This window comes from Carya illinoinensis, chromosome 8 (assembly GCF_018687715.1).
Source record: "Carya illinoinensis cultivar Pawnee chromosome 8, C.illinoinensisPawnee_v1, whole genome shotgun sequence".
Taxonomy (NCBI): domain Eukaryota; kingdom Viridiplantae; phylum Streptophyta; class Magnoliopsida; order Fagales; family Juglandaceae; genus Carya; species Carya illinoinensis.
The window spans coordinates 24,108,458-24,125,096 of record NC_056759.1 but is presented as its reverse complement, the minus strand read 5'-3'; positions in this window follow the sequence as shown (position 1 = coordinate 24,125,096).

Sequence of the window (16,639 nt, the reverse complement as noted above, 5' to 3'; positions counted from 1 at the left end):
AAACAATAAATAACTTTTTAATAGTATAACTTAGTACTTAAACTATAAGTTATAAGCTCTAAAGTTATAAGTCATATTTCTTATCACAACTCAAAACTTGCATTTAATTAAATTTAAAAAATTGAAACTATTAAATAATAAGAAGCTTATAATTTTATGGGTTTCTTTTGACTTTTTTAAGTTTAACTAGTCTTTTTATTTTTTTATTTATTATTATTATTATTATTATTATTATTATTATTATTATTATTATTTGTAAGAAGCTTTCTGAATATTTAGTTATTTAGGTTATTAGGATTTTTATGTTAATTTTTTTTCCCAGTTGTAAACATTAATTGATTTTCGCATTTAATTATTTAATTTTAGTCTTATAAAGTTGGAAAGTGTATTTTTATTTTTGTAGTTAATCTAACATATGTTTTCTAAAATTTTTGACTCTGTACTTTATGTTATTCTTACGTGATTCTTTTTAAACTATAAATAGACGAATGGAAGGGCCACCTGAAATGTTTTATTTATTTTAAATGTATTTTAAGCTGTAACATACGGATCAAAAAATATAATATAATAATAATAAATATAAAAAATAGGGAATAAAATAATTTTGGTTTATTTATTTGATTTTATATCATTACTTTTTTAGAGATAACTGTAGTTAAATCATCATTTTAAGCTTTTTCTCATTCTAAAACTATCACTGATTGGTCACTTCTAGTCTTATCTTAAATAAATTGCTAACATGTGTTTGGAAATTTCAAACTCTCTTATTGGTTGATAATTAATTGAGAACACAAAAAACTCTCTGTTTCCCTCTGTTCTCTCTCTCGGTGTCGCATGGTTCTATTTATATTGGTAATGAGTTATGAAGTGAGATTCTAGAATTAGCGCTACAAAGTAAATAACTTATTCGTAAAATTAGGATTATCACTCATTAGCTAATTAGATAGATTATTATTCAAGTCAATTCTTCATAGGCCAATGTTTATGTACCATGCATGTTATGATATTTGCAAGCATGGCATTCCTCAAAATACATGATCATGTTTAATTCTGCATTGTTGAACCCAAAATTTCAAGCATCATATAATTATATATTTACATATGAATTTTGATGATAACAAATAAGTTCAAGCAAAAATGATTATTAAATTGTTTACATGATGGAGCTAAACACATTAATGAATCAAACATGAGTAAGAAAGGGAACAAACTTACAAATAAAGCTCCTAGAGTAATTTTATACGGGCTTGTTTAGGATTGCGTTAGGAGTCTTTTATTCGAATTCCCCACTTTGTTTACTCCGCACGAATTGCTGACATGTTATTTTCTTTTCTTCTTCCTTTTTTTTTTTTTTTTTTTTTTTTTTTTTTTTGTTTTTTTTGGGTTGAGTTTTGAAGGCTAAAATGAATTCTTTCTTTTTATTCGAATTCCCACTCCCCCGCATCTTCAACCCCTCAAGTTGGTTTTATATCCGGATTTCTTGTATTCCTCCATTTTTTATTTATTGCTTTGAGAGCTGATGTTTATAGTCATAATTACTTATGCCTTTGTGCATATAAGCATAAAGAAGGCGTTTTCAATTATAGAAGCTTATACCCATTTTTCTCTCAATTAATTGCATTTAAGTGCCAAAATTCCCTTGAAGATTTGAATTATAAGTCATTCTTACATATGTTTGACATGTGCCTTTTTCAGGATGGGTTCAATAATCTATGGTTGGTTTGAGCTAGAGATGTATGGTGTTACTATTAATTGTAAATTGATGGTTTGGACCATAAGTGTTACTGGATGTGTATAGTAATGGATGTTAAATTTTCCTTTTGATAAATACATAATATATTAGTAATATTACTATACATTAGTAGATTAATTAAATTTCACTTTAATTAATTGGTATATATTAGTACAGAACCATTTTGGAGCAGTCATTAACATTCTGGCTTGTAGATCAGCATCCAATGACTTATGGATAAGTCAGCAAGTTACATTATAAGACATTGTAGATGAATACATCAAAAAATTTGAAAAAACCTTGTCTTTCCCTTCAACCAACATCCCTCTGCTTTGACCATCGCTGCCTGCACCCATTCTCCCGCAGCCCGCTGCTGCCCACCCACATCTCAACCTCGATGCCTCGACACCAGCAAAGGTGACAATCACTGCCCCACGCCAACCCCACGCTAGTAGCAACACCCATAGCCTGACGTAGATGGACGCAGTAGCGACACCCACAGCCCGACGACGCTTTTGAGTCCACCCACCCACTGTCGTCCTCCATTGTATGTTTTCATTCCTCCATGGTTCTGCTCAACGTTGTTCTCCCAGAGAGAGAGACAAACTAGAAATAAGCCAAATTGAATTCCTCCATTGTTGTTCTCCAGCCAAATTCTAGAGAAGAAGTGTTGTTGTCCATGGAGAACAACGTCGTTTGTGTTGATTACATACCATGGAGGAATTTGGCTTCTTCTCCAGAGAGAAAGACGAGCTTTTATGCTGATTTGATGAGAGAGAGAGAGAGCGATGAGGGTTTTTGCTCAACGTCGATGAAGATTTAATGAGAGGGAGAGACGAGCGATGAGGATTTGATGAGAGGGAAAAACCAGAGAGAGGGACAAAGGTTTCTGCTTATTTGATGAAAGAGAGAAAAGAGAGTTTATGCGGTGCAGTGGCATCCTATTCCTTCAATAATGGGTGAGCTATGTGGACGTATTTTATTGGAGGCTATTCTAAGCCTTACTTTAGACAGTACCTCTGAGAAGATATTCTCATATTAGTATACTAATGTATAGTAATACTAATATTATATTAATTCACTATAACTTATTAATATTAAATCACTTTCATATTGTAATATTAATTTTTTTTTCCTAAGCAAGCGAGTAAACTTCATTAGAAAAGTAAAAAAAGATGATACATGAGGATGGGGTGGGATTCCCCAACAAACACAGAAAACAATAACAACAGCGCAAAGAAGTGGATAAAAAGTTTTTTTTTTTTTTAAAAAAAGAGAGAGAGTAGGTTTTTTGCGATCAATTTCTTAGTCTTCACCCATGTTCTACCAAGAGGACACAGTCTTAAAAGAAGGTAATAAGACTTTCACAAAAATTTGCGAACCATGGAACCTTCACTGAAAGCGGTGAGAGTGGTGCGGGTGCACTGTTGTTTGTTGTCTTGATATGATTTTTGGAGAGATCTGCAATCCCTTCTTCAAGATTATCAGTTCGGAAAAGTGATAACATAGTAGAAGGCATGGCATTGAGTGGACTGATCTGAGGCTTGAGATCATCTGCATTTCCACGTTCTTGTGGTGGTGCAAGGTAGCCACGTGCCCGTGGGCAAAAGACGAGGTGGCCTAGATCTGGAAGATTTCAATGAGACAAAGCTGTTGGTACAACACGTGCAGCCATCAGAGGAGTCAGAGCGCTACAGTGCTTGAAGACCACGCCCGGCTTGTTGCCGCGCTTGAGGACAATGCGCCAAACATTTTGGCGCAGCTTTGCTTCGTTCCAGTAGATCGACAGCTGTAGGATGGGGTGGTATGGCGCGTGTAGATGAATGACGACCGGAGAGCAGTAGATCTGACTAAAACCGAACCGTTGGAGGGAGGAGGGAAAAAACACTACCTTGAAAGTGTATACATAGACGGAAATGAAAAGGAGAAGAAGAGAAGGGTGAAAGCCACAGCTCCACCCTCCTCTCCGGCAACGACTCTCACTAAAATGGGGTTTTCTAGAGAGAATGAAGACTCTCTCTCTCTAAAGGAAGACTATGCATCGGTCTATTGTAATATTAATACTAGTACTATATTAATATTAATACTATAATAGTACTTAGTGATTTAACATTAATACTAGTACTATATTAAATCCTTTTTTTTTAATATATACAACAGATTGTTTTTATAGCAAGTTTTTTTTTATGAAATTAGCACTTGATTAAAACCGAACCAATCAGGTAAAATTGGAAGTATCGGTTTAGGAGGATAACTGGTATGGAATCGGTTCTTGAAAATGTAAAACTGATATACTAGTTTGGTTCCAAAAATTATACAAAACCAGACCAGTTATACCCTTACCCTCCCTCCCCCACAATTTTTTCACATATGCCCCCCCGCCCCCAAATCGGGATCTTGCCTAGGTTTGGACAATTAAAGAGACGAGATTTTCAAAGGTATGTGTTGTTTACTAGAATCTTTCTAACAACTAGTGCTCTTGATTCAAAGAGATGGTAGCCCACTTTCTGAGTGTAGGATTTCCCAATTATTATTCAATCGTAGTAGAATGTTTCATGTTGTTTCTCGATTATTTTCTCCCTCTACTTACCCACTTTATGAGGTCGTGGGAGGACCCCCAACAAAAGATAGTTGTGACGCCCCCGACTCCCACGTATAGAAATGCGGGAATTGTGAAATCGAAATGTTGATAACACGGGTCACACATCCCAATGATAAGTGCTCAAAGTGTGTGCAACAAGCAAAAAGTGTACAATAAAAGTTGCAGCGAAAAATTTAAAGTTAATCAACTAAGTACCAAAATTTTAAATACATATTTCCTAAAATAAAAATGCCTTCAAAAGTTATATAATAATCTGGTAAAAATATAATACAATCCAAAATACATAACTAAAGTGGGAAACAAATCTCAAAACACAAAAAGCGACCCTAGGTCGCTCCTTCAGTGGAGCTGATCCCTCAAGCTCAACGTCCTCATCTGTATATCAAAATCTACAATTTCATAAAACAGAACCGTAGGGTTCGAATACCATGTGAGATTGTGAATTTTAGTAAGTAACCAACCAAACAACCCAGAGATATAAACACATTAATGTAACTAACATATATGCGTGCACATGAAGAAACAAGCATATGACCCAAAACCATCATTTTTTCCGAAAATGACTATTTTCCAACGCACACCAAAAATCTCATCCACCATTTTCTTAGAAAATTGCTCAAACATAAACTCATATCGATTCAATCATAAACCGCCATTTTCTCATAAAATTGCTCAACATATCCATTTATCAAATCACTATAAGTAGGAATCACAGGTGGGACTACCACCATCCTTGATTACTGCCATACCTGCCAGGTGCACTATAGGTGGGAATCACAGGCGGGACTACCACTATCCCTATATCTTCCATTGTAGGCAGGAATCGCAGGTAGAACTACCACCATCCCTACCGTGTGTATCATAATCAGGAATCACATGCAAAACTACCACCATCCCTACAGTTCCATTTCTCTCTCTCAATCCTTTCAATTCATTCATTACAAACTACTCAAAATTCTTTCTCACATGAAAACTCAATTTTCATTTACAACACATGAATATGCATGTGATAATGCAATGAAAATCATGGCACCAAATACAACATAAAAGTACCCAAGCATAATTCAATTCAATAAATAAACCCATCCTCCAATCCAACCTGACCCCCATACTCCTCGGACTCAAAGTCCGGCACAAATCAACTAGATTACAGAAAATATGTTAGTGTAAAAATATATTCAAATCTTATAAACTTCTTAGAAAAATTACTTACAATGATGAAAGACAACTTTGGAAGATCGAAGGTCATGCCAAAAGTGGCGGACCAGTAACAGACAAAGATTTTACAAGTGTTGGCCATGGGTCTCAAACAATGGAAAAATAGAGGGGGAGCTTGGCTAGCTATAGAGGGGTAGGGAGGGACTAATGGTGGTGCAAGAAGGCAAGTGGTGGTGGCGCACGACAGAGATCTCACCGCGAGAGGAAGTAAAACCCATTTCGGGTTGGGTGATCGATGAAGCGGAATGAATTGTTGTTAGGGGCTGGGTTTGGTTGTGGAAGATGGCCGACAAGAGGGGAAGCTAGTGGACTGGGCAATGACACCAAGGAGTGGCGCACGGTGACGCAACGGGGGAGAACCCGAATGGGTTTCTAATGCCGCGAGGAGAGAGGGAGGGATTGTGGGGGGTGGAGGCTAGGGTGGGGGAGGCGCCTGTGAGGAGGAGGTGGTGGAGGACCGCGAGGCTTGTGGCACAGAGGCACTACTGGGCTAAGGGAATGGATTGGGTGAGAGGGAGGTGGGAGTTGGTTGGGTGTAGGGGAGGGAAAAGGAAGAGGGAAAAAGAAAAGAGAAAGAAAAGAGAAGAAACATAAAAGGAAAAAGGAAAAAAAAGAAAAAGGAAGCAAAATCCAAACCTTTCGTCTTGGGGTCTTAAAACTAATATAACGAAAATAAAATTTCAAACTGACAAGTTAAATAAAATAATTTAAACGAAGTGACTAAATAAAATAATATTATAAAATCCAACAATAAAAGAATAAAATAATTTAGAATAAAGAGCAATTTAAACAATTAATAATATTTAATAACACGAAAATACTTTAAATTAAATTTCACAATAGAAGTCTTAAAATAATATCACGTAATCGATCTAAAAATTAAAACAAGTCAGTCTAAAATCTTAATAAATGAAATAATTAATTAATTAAATACACGTAAATACAGGGTATCACAATAGTAAACAAGACATGATCTTGAGAATAACTTGCGTGACAAAAAACACAAAAATATGCACTTTTGCATATTTGAAAGAAAATGTTGGAGACTCTATTGTAAATGCATAAATTAGCTTAGCGTAGATCATTATATACATTCCCACTCTGTAAAAATCACATAGATCATGAATTAGCTTAGCTTGATCAGTCTTTATTTCTTATTTTATTTATTTTAAAAGCTCATTTCTTCCATATAAAAGAAAAATATACATTTCTTTTAATTAAAATTTATTGATATCTATATTTTTCTGATTTGTGAGAGGAATACTCTTGTGAGAATGGTAAATGTAAAAATGTTACTTATTTTCTAGAATGAATTTTCTAACCATAAGTGTTACTTATTTTCTTACATGTAAAAATGGATAGTTTTAGAAGCCCACATGCAGTTTACTTGTAGAAAAGAAATGCAAGCCCAGCAAATCCATTCATGCTAATTAGCAAGCCTCTGCCCAAAAAATCATGCCTAATTTAACAACCACATATGCCTAATTTTCTTGCACAAAATTTTCTGATTTAACAAATTCTTATGTAAATTTTGCACAAAATCATGCCCAATTTAACAAAATATAATCAGATAAGCATAATATCGAAAGCCATCAAAACAATGGTACAAACTCCCTAACAACTTCACAATCAAAACAATTGTACAAACTCCCCCAACAAAAAAATCATGACAAAACCAGTACTGGCACACATCTTCCATATAATGACACATCAAGCTTGCATTCACGTGTTTTGTTAGACATGATCAGTACCAGAACATCTCTGTAAACAACACAATATAATCAACATTTAATAATTACACTGAGTAATTTAATAATAATTGACCCAAACAAATAAAATCATATTTTGTAATTAGAATTCTGACAACCTCATAGCTCCTTATTGCCCCATAGTGTTGGCTATGTGACAGAACTACATTGGGTTCCAAGGGCAGGCATATCTACTCTCATAGTTTCCTCGAAATAGCATGGTCATACATTCATACTCATATATAAACTAATTTCTAATTTTTTTTAAGCAAGCTTCATTGATAATAATAACAAAAACATAAAGTTCTAGAGAATAATATTACAAAATTGGGATCTATCTTGCTGTGAAAATGAAGTAAGCAAGGTGATATCATGAAAAAGGGAAATGCAATTCCTTTTCACTTGTGAAAATCTTTCTAAACATATCATAACTCTCTTGACAAAATCCATTCTTAGCAAACCCACAAATCATCAAATTCCAAGAAACTAGATTCCTCCTAGGCATACATTCAAGCACTTTCATTGCTTCCCAAACAAACCCACAAATTGTCAACAATGGAAAGGGGAAATAGTGTAAAAAACTCTTCTACACCCGGTTGCTTCTACTATTTCGAGGTGTGACATTGTCAGGATGAGGGGATTTCTTATCGACTATCACGAGGGGTGGAGGCTAGAGTCTTTGGTCTTGTTTCCTCATTTTCCAAATCTCTTCCTTATTGTATGTTGTCCCTTGTTAGGCTGATGTCTTATATGCACCCCATGAAACTTTTGTTTGTACCTTCTGCAGTCTCTCTCTCTCTCTCTCTCTCTCTCTCTCTCTCTCTCTCTCTCTCTCTCTCTCTCTCTCTCTCTCTCATTTGGATGTTTGAAATGGGCCCAAGTTTAGTCACGCACGCGCACGCGTGTGCGCACACACACATACACACACTGTCCATGATCTCTCTCTATCTTCTGCCCTTTCTCTCTTTCCCTCATGCCGAACCACAAAAAGACATATATTGAGCTAAATTAGAGTTTAGTTTTTTCACATGCTAGATAATTTTCAGATGGGCTAGATCTACATAGCCTTCAAGTTTCTTTCACCATTCCTCTCTCGTTGTTGGCCTTTCTATGAGTCTCTCTCTCCAGTGTGGATGTCTGAAACGAGCCCAAATTTAGTTCTTAAAAAAGTTTGAAAAATTGAAACTAAACATGAAAAAACTAAAAATATCTAGTTAAAATTTAAAAAAAATTAATTTTGAACTCCTTTTACCCTTGAAAATTTCTAAAATTCTAGTTTAATTATTATTTTTTCCTATTATCTTGTCAAACATTTTTTAACTTATATTTTATAACCTTAGTCACGTAATGATATAGTTTTAAGTGATTTTATAAATTAACTATATAAATAGATAGTCAATTAAAATTTGTTGTATTTGGTATTAAAAATTAAAAGTCTAAGACGAAATAATAGCATTTTACTTATTGATGAAAAATTGAGGTCTATGTTAGCTTCACGTGAATCACTTCTGCACAAAGTGCCTTACAATGAAAATTTATTCATTCATGAGGTAAATACTAAATTTCAAAGTTTGGAGATCCACCATTTCACCCAGAAAAAGGAACATGATATTTCCCCTATATTCATCTTATTGAAATAGCAATCGTCTTTTAAGTGATAGGCACTTTTCACCGTGAATTTTCTATTATTGGAGGTGTATTTCCAAACTTGTTTATCTTCACTTCATTCACAACTAATAGGTAGCTTTAGAATAACTGAGAAAAAAAATCTTGTTGAAAAGGAGACCAATCAAAGAGATCAAAATAACCACATTAACAACACAAATCCAAGGTTAATACTCACACCACTTACTAAGCTACATTTCATTCATTTTAAGACCTAAACTTAAGAGAAAGTAGAAACCATAATAAGCAATAATAGCATCAAGCTTTTCATATCATAAATACCTATTTGCATACTAGCTACAATAAATCACTAATGACAAAAAAAAAAAGGATATGGTCGAACAAAAAAGAAAGACCTATGAAAAGAAAACTTGTTTGAACAGAATGCAATAAAAAATAGGCTCAGAATATGCAGGACAAACTACCACCACATTCATAAGTTTGTGAGATAACTACGTTGAAATTTGCAAACATTTTAGAGGCGTTTTTTTGGTTTTCCCCAAGTAGGGAATTCGTGGCAAATAGTCATTTTTTTGTGGGAAATCTCTTTTTCCCACTAATTCGGCCCGTGGGAAGCTCGTGGCGTAAAACTCGCCGCAAAAAGTATTATTGCCCATGAAAGGTTTAAGTCGTGGGCAATACCTATGTTTTCCCACGACACATCCTATGCCAAGAGCCGATGAAGATCGTCGACAAAGCACATCCATTTTTGTTTATGTGAGAATAGGAGCAAATGCCACGAGAGGTACTGGTGGGTATTAGTATTACCCACCAGTATCTCTCGTGGGAAAAAACTTCTGTAGGCCAAAAAAAAGTATTTGCCACGAGTTGTCTTCATGCAAAATGCTAAAAGATTTCAGAAAAAAAAAAAATTACTAATTGTAAAGGCAAAAACAGATGAGACTGAGCCAAAACTGAAGTAAAAAATTATCTAATATAAGCCAAAAATTTATATACAAACCAACGTAACCATGAAATGCAATAAACCACCATCCATTAAAATTGAATACATAACAACCGACACACCAATGAAATGCAATAAAACCACTTTCAACATAGTCTGTCCAGCTGTTATATATCAATCTATAAATGTTCTTTCAAGCTTCATACACACCAACAATAATCCCAACCAACATATCACTTCAATATTTACTACCAATTCACATCATTCCACTTCACACTCCCATATATATAACTCAAAATCTTGCATTGTAAGTCATATCAACATGATTGCTGCCCATGTAATCCAATCCAACACAAAAGTAAATATTTTATTCAAATAACACTTGAGTGTTTGAAATGTGTTCATTAGATACAACATAAATACATTCGCCTATAGACTGTTAGTAAGCTAATAAGTCAGTATTTGTGATAAAGACATTGGCCTATAGACTGTTAGAATGCCATAGCATGTCCGAAAGAACAAGCACCCATGTGAGCAAGATACTTTATTCAATCCCTACCAATATGCAAAGCAATCCATTAATTGATTTTCACATGTGCTCTGAACAGAAATCCCACATTTTACTTTGAACAGAAATTTTTGGTTCAAATGTAAATTCAAATGCAAAAGATGATGATAAAAGGTAACATGAAAACCAAACCAGACTAAGATCTGCTATGGATGGTTGAAAGCCGCCAAGCAAGAAGCGTCCATTCCCAAGTCAAACCAAGTGTCCAAATGATAGACAAAAGCTTCTTCTCCACCACATTCCTTCTGCATCATTGTTTGTAACAGAGCAGTCTCGATGAAGCTCCTTTGTTCTTGGAAAGCTACTCAAAGTTGCCTCATCATTGTATCTTGAAAAGTCTCTTCAATGTCACAACCAACTTCCACTCCTCAACAGACAGATCATCCTGCATATTATATAGAGTTACAAAATAAGCAACAATTTAAAGACAATGCATGAAGAATGGCAAACCAAGCCACCCGATGCCACCCAGGGTTAGCACGATGAAAGGTCAGTATACAACTCGATGTGTGAGATTCAATCACTTACCCTATAATTAGCTTTAAGTACATCAATTGACTTCCTTGAGATGTGGCTGACAAGTTCATCCTCAAGCTCAAAGTGCCTACCAAACATCTTTTGCTGTTCCTCAGGATTGGTGCCAACTATCTGAAAATGTCAACTAACATTATGGAAGCAAGGGCATTGCATTGAGACCAAAAATTCCCATTTCTTATGTTCTTTTTTCTTTTAAGATTTTTTTTTATCAGTGCAATCAAATATTTCTTTTTATCAATGCAATCGAAGATTTTATTAAAAAGTTCAAAAGGAATAGTCTGAGTTGTGTATACTAGAGGAACACCAATTTTTTTTATAGGTACCAAAAATAATTAGGATTTACCAAAAAAAAAATCACTTTCAAAAGCTTTTTGATGTTACTGAATCTTGTAAAAATCGATTTATGGAGTCTGGTGATTTCCCAAGAAATTAAGAAGGGCCAGGCATATTTATTTTATTTGGAAATGCTAGTGTCTCAATGATGACGTGAACATGGCGCAGAACAAAAAACTGTATGGACTCTGAGAACAATTTGATGTAAGATTTTTAGAAAATTCAGCACTAGACTAGGTTTGTTTATAAAAAGATTGAATCCTGCATCATAGATACGAACATATACCTTAATTGCAACCTTCTGCCCTTTCTTTGCAATATCCACAGGTTTATGATTATTTTCAATGGATGCAATTCGTCCAATATCAATAAAATCCCTCTCAGGAACACAAATCGGAGTCCCAACCTGTGCAGAAAGCAAATGGCATCAGTCGTGCTACACAAACTCTATGGGCATCTGATAATAAGCATCATCTGAAGCCCACCCACAGTTATAAAAGTCAACATTGTAGAGAAATTTCAGGACTAGTATTCATTCACATCAAGACAACTCAGGAGTTCTGTGCCATACATGATATTTACAAGTTTACAACAACACAAGCTGTAAAATCAAGCAAAAGATCAGGGAAACTAAGTTGGCCTTAGTCAAAAAAGTATATAGACAAGATGGAGCATCCCAGCCTCATGCCTCATTCAAGCCATAGAAAGAACTTAAGCATATACACATGAATTCTAGAGCTGGTAAAAAGTCATGATAAAATAAGTTCAAACCCTTTAATCACATTATTAAGATAAATGACAAAGCATACTACTGTGAAAGTGTTCCCAAAATTTATGCTACTTGATCTACAAGATCTTGAACTTTTAGAGTTTCATAAGCATATTATACAGGAAAACAAATAACAGAAGTCCCATATTTAGACAACTCTGCTAGGTCATACCATTCACAATGGACCACGTCAAACCTTGAGCACAGAAAATAACAGAGTAGCATCCACGGTCTCTGTATCTGTTGACTACTATCTGACCAACGAACAAAGCCCCCAAATCATGCACAAGTCAACAAGCTAACTAATTTGATATTATCATCATTATCACCTCCTGACTGTGTAGTGGTAACATTTAGAACTTTACCATCTCCTACTTCCTCTTACTTCTCTCCTACATGACAGCATAAAGAAAGGATAAACTCTCAATTCCCTTTCCTTTCCCATCTCTTTCCTTCATTTTTCCATCCCTATCAATAAAGAAAGGACCTAGTTTTTTAATGTAGTCATTTAAGAAGCTCTTCCTTTTCCTAACCTTACCATGGGTTGGAGATTCTTGGGTAACACGTTAATGCTACAATATTTATAACCGCATAAATTTATTGCATACATCTTGGGTAACACCATTCAAGTTTCCGTGGACTACATCAAAGTTTTTTTTTTTAATCGTATGCAACTATAGTTACAATAAGTCCTTAATGCATACATAAAAATAAAACATAATTATAATTGGTAATGGAATGTAGAAATCAAACATTGAGATGAAGTACTGTACCTGGGTGAAAATCAGAGAGGAGAGACGAGACTTCCTTGAAGCTACCTTCTGAGGTGTTGGGTTGTTGGTGTTGGGGGCCTCGGTTGGGTCTCACCGTCTCATGGTGGAAAGTTCACAGCGAGGGAGGGACAACATTGTCGACTTGAGGGAGGCGTTGGGGGTGAGTGTGGGTTGATCGGCATAGGGGAAAGTGAGATAGGAACGTCGAGGAGCTGTGGGTCACCATGGTGTCGTGCCATAGAGGTGGCGGCGGCGGAGCCCTAGTCTAGAGAGAGAGACGGAGAAGAGAATGGAAGGGAGAGACATCTGAGAGACGGAGAGTCAAACCGAAAGGGATGAGTGGCGTCACGTGGTGGTGGCATTGCATCTGTCGTGGTGGCACAGACAAGAGAGAGCGTCGTGTGGTGGTGGCGCTGCATCTATCGTGGCGGTTGTGTGTGTCAGAGAGAGAGAGAGAGAGAGAGAGAGAGAGAGAGAGAGAGAGGAGTTTTCGATTTTTTAGAAGGGGATATGCGGGTGCTTGGAGGGAGGGAGGTGAAAGAAGAGCGAATATGCAGGGAATTAGGGATCTAAGTGATCCAACGATGGAGATTAAACTTTTCAAAAACTACTTATTTGCTACGACTTCATGTCGCCGTAAAAAGTGGCTTTCCTCACGAATTTTCGATCGTCGATCGTCGAACGTGATTACAAGGTAAAATGTAATTTTCTTTTCCCCATGGATGCTGTTTGTAACATTAAGTAAGTATTTCCCACAAATTAACGCTCGTCGGATGTGTTTTAGTGGGAAAAGGTATATTTATTTCCCACGGATGCTTTTCATGTTATAAACTAAGTATTTGCCATGGAGGTAGATTGTGGAAAGCAAAATTCATGGGAAAAGCCCATATTTCTTGTAGTGAGGGAAAAAACAAAATCATGCTTGCAATGATAGGCTACGATAATACAAATAGTATCAAAGGATAAGCCAAAGGATACTAGTCTATTTGCAGAGATAGCAAGATCAATGTGGGTTAGAAGAAATAAACTAATATTTAAAGGAAGTTTCTTGCATCCCACTGTCCTAGTCAGTCGAGCTACGCAAGCACATGATGAGTTCTAAGAAGCAAACAAACAACATAACATACCAAGATCAACATCGAACCAACATGTGACTATAAAATAGGAAGTTCCACCAATAAATTGGCTTAAAATAAACTAGGATGTTGCTATTAGAGAGGAAGGTAATAAGATAGGAGTTAGAGTTGTGATAAGAGATCATGAAGGGGAAGTTCTTGCTAGTTTAATGCAGCCTTTAATTTTTTGTTCACAACCTCTAATTGTAGAAGCTAGAGGACTGGTTTAGCTACTTTTTTGTGTAAGGAAATTGGTTTGCAAAATGTTTTGTTTGGAGGAGATTCAATCTAGGTCGTCAATGCTATGTTACAGCAAAAACAACAAAATGGGATGTTAAGCTACCTAGTGGATGATGTTAACATTACCCTTGCTGATAGATGGCAAATTAAACATGTCAACAGGGGAACAAACAAGGTGGCACATCGACTGGCTCAACAAGTTATTTGTTTTTGCACTGAACTAATAGACATTGAAATTATAAATCCATGTATCCAGTGACATTACAACTAATGAGAAATTCTAAACAAGTCTCCTTTCTTTTCTCTCTAGGGAGAATAGAGGTGTAGTTTTTTCTTTTTCTAGTCACTGGAATCCTTTGGTGGAGGCAAGAGTTGATTGTGTTGTCCATGCATATTTGTTGGATTGGTGAAACATAACGGAGAGATTACACGAACTGTGGGGGAATTTCAAACTAAGTGAAGAGGAGGAGGATGAAATTGTCTTGGAGAATGGTGCGACTTTAGAAGTTTCAACGCAAAGGGGAGAGGTGTTTGATAGGGAAGATATGGACTGACAGACCCACATGAAAGAACATTGTAGAAGTAACGATGGTAGGTGTGGCAATCGTGTTAACGGGTCGTGTTCATGTCGTGTCAGAGCATGTATATTATACTATATAGGTCAACTCGAACACCATCTGTTAAGCTTATCGTGTTAAAATTTTAAACCCTAACGTGACTCATTAACATAACAAGTTGACATGACACAACCTGTTAGTAAATCCTACTAAATAGATTAACACGACACGGCTCGATTCGTTTCAACCCGTTTATGTTAACATGACAAGACCCGACCCGTTTGGATACGAACATGACTCGTTAACCTATTTGACCTAATTAATTTTATATAAATATTAAAATGAAAATATCTATACAAAATATAAAACTGACTAATCCAAACAATAAATATATCGAAATTAAAATACCAACAACACCAAATATAATAAACACACATTGTAATAATATTAATGTTACAATTCCAAATATGTTGATACACACAAATCTAAACAAATTTATAACTTGAAGAAGGAAGTGTAGCGTCCTCCTTGCTCTTATCGTTCTCCAACTCCATTACATATTCAGTTAAGTTGTCCAATTTCATTTCTTCTGTTCTTATTAAAAAAATGACATATGTAAACGAATTACTTCTAATTAAGTGCTTAACCATAACTTAAAAGATTGAAATTAAGAAATCCAGATAAACTAAGATAAAATCCCTTTGGAGGTAAAAAAGAATCCACCCTTATCTATCTAAGATCCTCAAGAGGTCAAAAGGAATCTTAACAATTTGTAAAGCCCATCAAGGAAATAAGTTCTTTCTTGGCATTTCCGTATGGACTTCTTGACAAAAAAATGCTCTTGGTCAAGACTCAATTATCCTTATGTCTTGGCATGATTTGGCCGGGTGTTAAAAAATTGGAGTCATCGTTAGTCAAATTTAAGAGTAAGGCAGTGCTGTCTAAAGATGTTCCTAATACTCTAACACAAAAAAAAAAGGTTAAATTTGAGTTTGAGATTGCGAGGAACACATTGAGGTAAAGAGAGAGAGATAGCGAGTGACTGAGTACACCTTGGTGTTGAAAGGTGAATGTTCGCTCTGGTGGACTCTGCCCATCGTGGCCTAAAACCTAGAGAGAGCTTCTGTAGTAGGGAGAGACTGAGGCATTAGAGAGAGAGAGAGAGAGGCAAAAGAGATAGGGAAGAGCAGAGTATTTTCTATTATCAGACCACGAGTGGGAGGTGAAGGCACTAGGTAATCCCCGGGGTGCAAAACTCAAAGGAGAGAAAATAAAGGGCTTAAGAGAGAGATAGAAGAAACGGGCAGAGTGTGTAAGAGAGACCAGCCACCAGCAGGGGCGGAGGGTTGTTCTATGCGCATGAGAAGAAGTTGACCATTACAAGAAAAATGGATTTTTTTGGTGACATAAAGTCACCGATATGTCATCGAAAAAAGCCATGCATTTGTCAAAAACACATATTTCCTACCATTTTTTAATAGCTGGAATGTTGTCGCAATAGTATAGTCTAGAAAATGATTTTTCGACACTTTTTCCTGTGGTTGCAATTTATTGAGTTTTTTTGGCGATTATGTTTCGCTGCAAGAAGCCATCTTTTTTGCCAACAAAAGTCCCTAAATTTCACCCAAAAAATGCTCACCATGGTTTATCGTCGCTGGGAGTAATTTTCGATACTTTTTTGTGACGCCCCCAAATCCCCACGCATGGACACGGGAAAATCGAGACGTCCGAATGATGACAACCCGGGTCACCACCCTAAGACGAGTGCCAAGTGTGTGTAAGAGCAACAAATGTGCAAAAGGAAACGCAGCGGATAACGAAAGTCATATAACTAAGTACCAGAATTTTTCTTAATATAATACAAGCTGTTTAAAACAT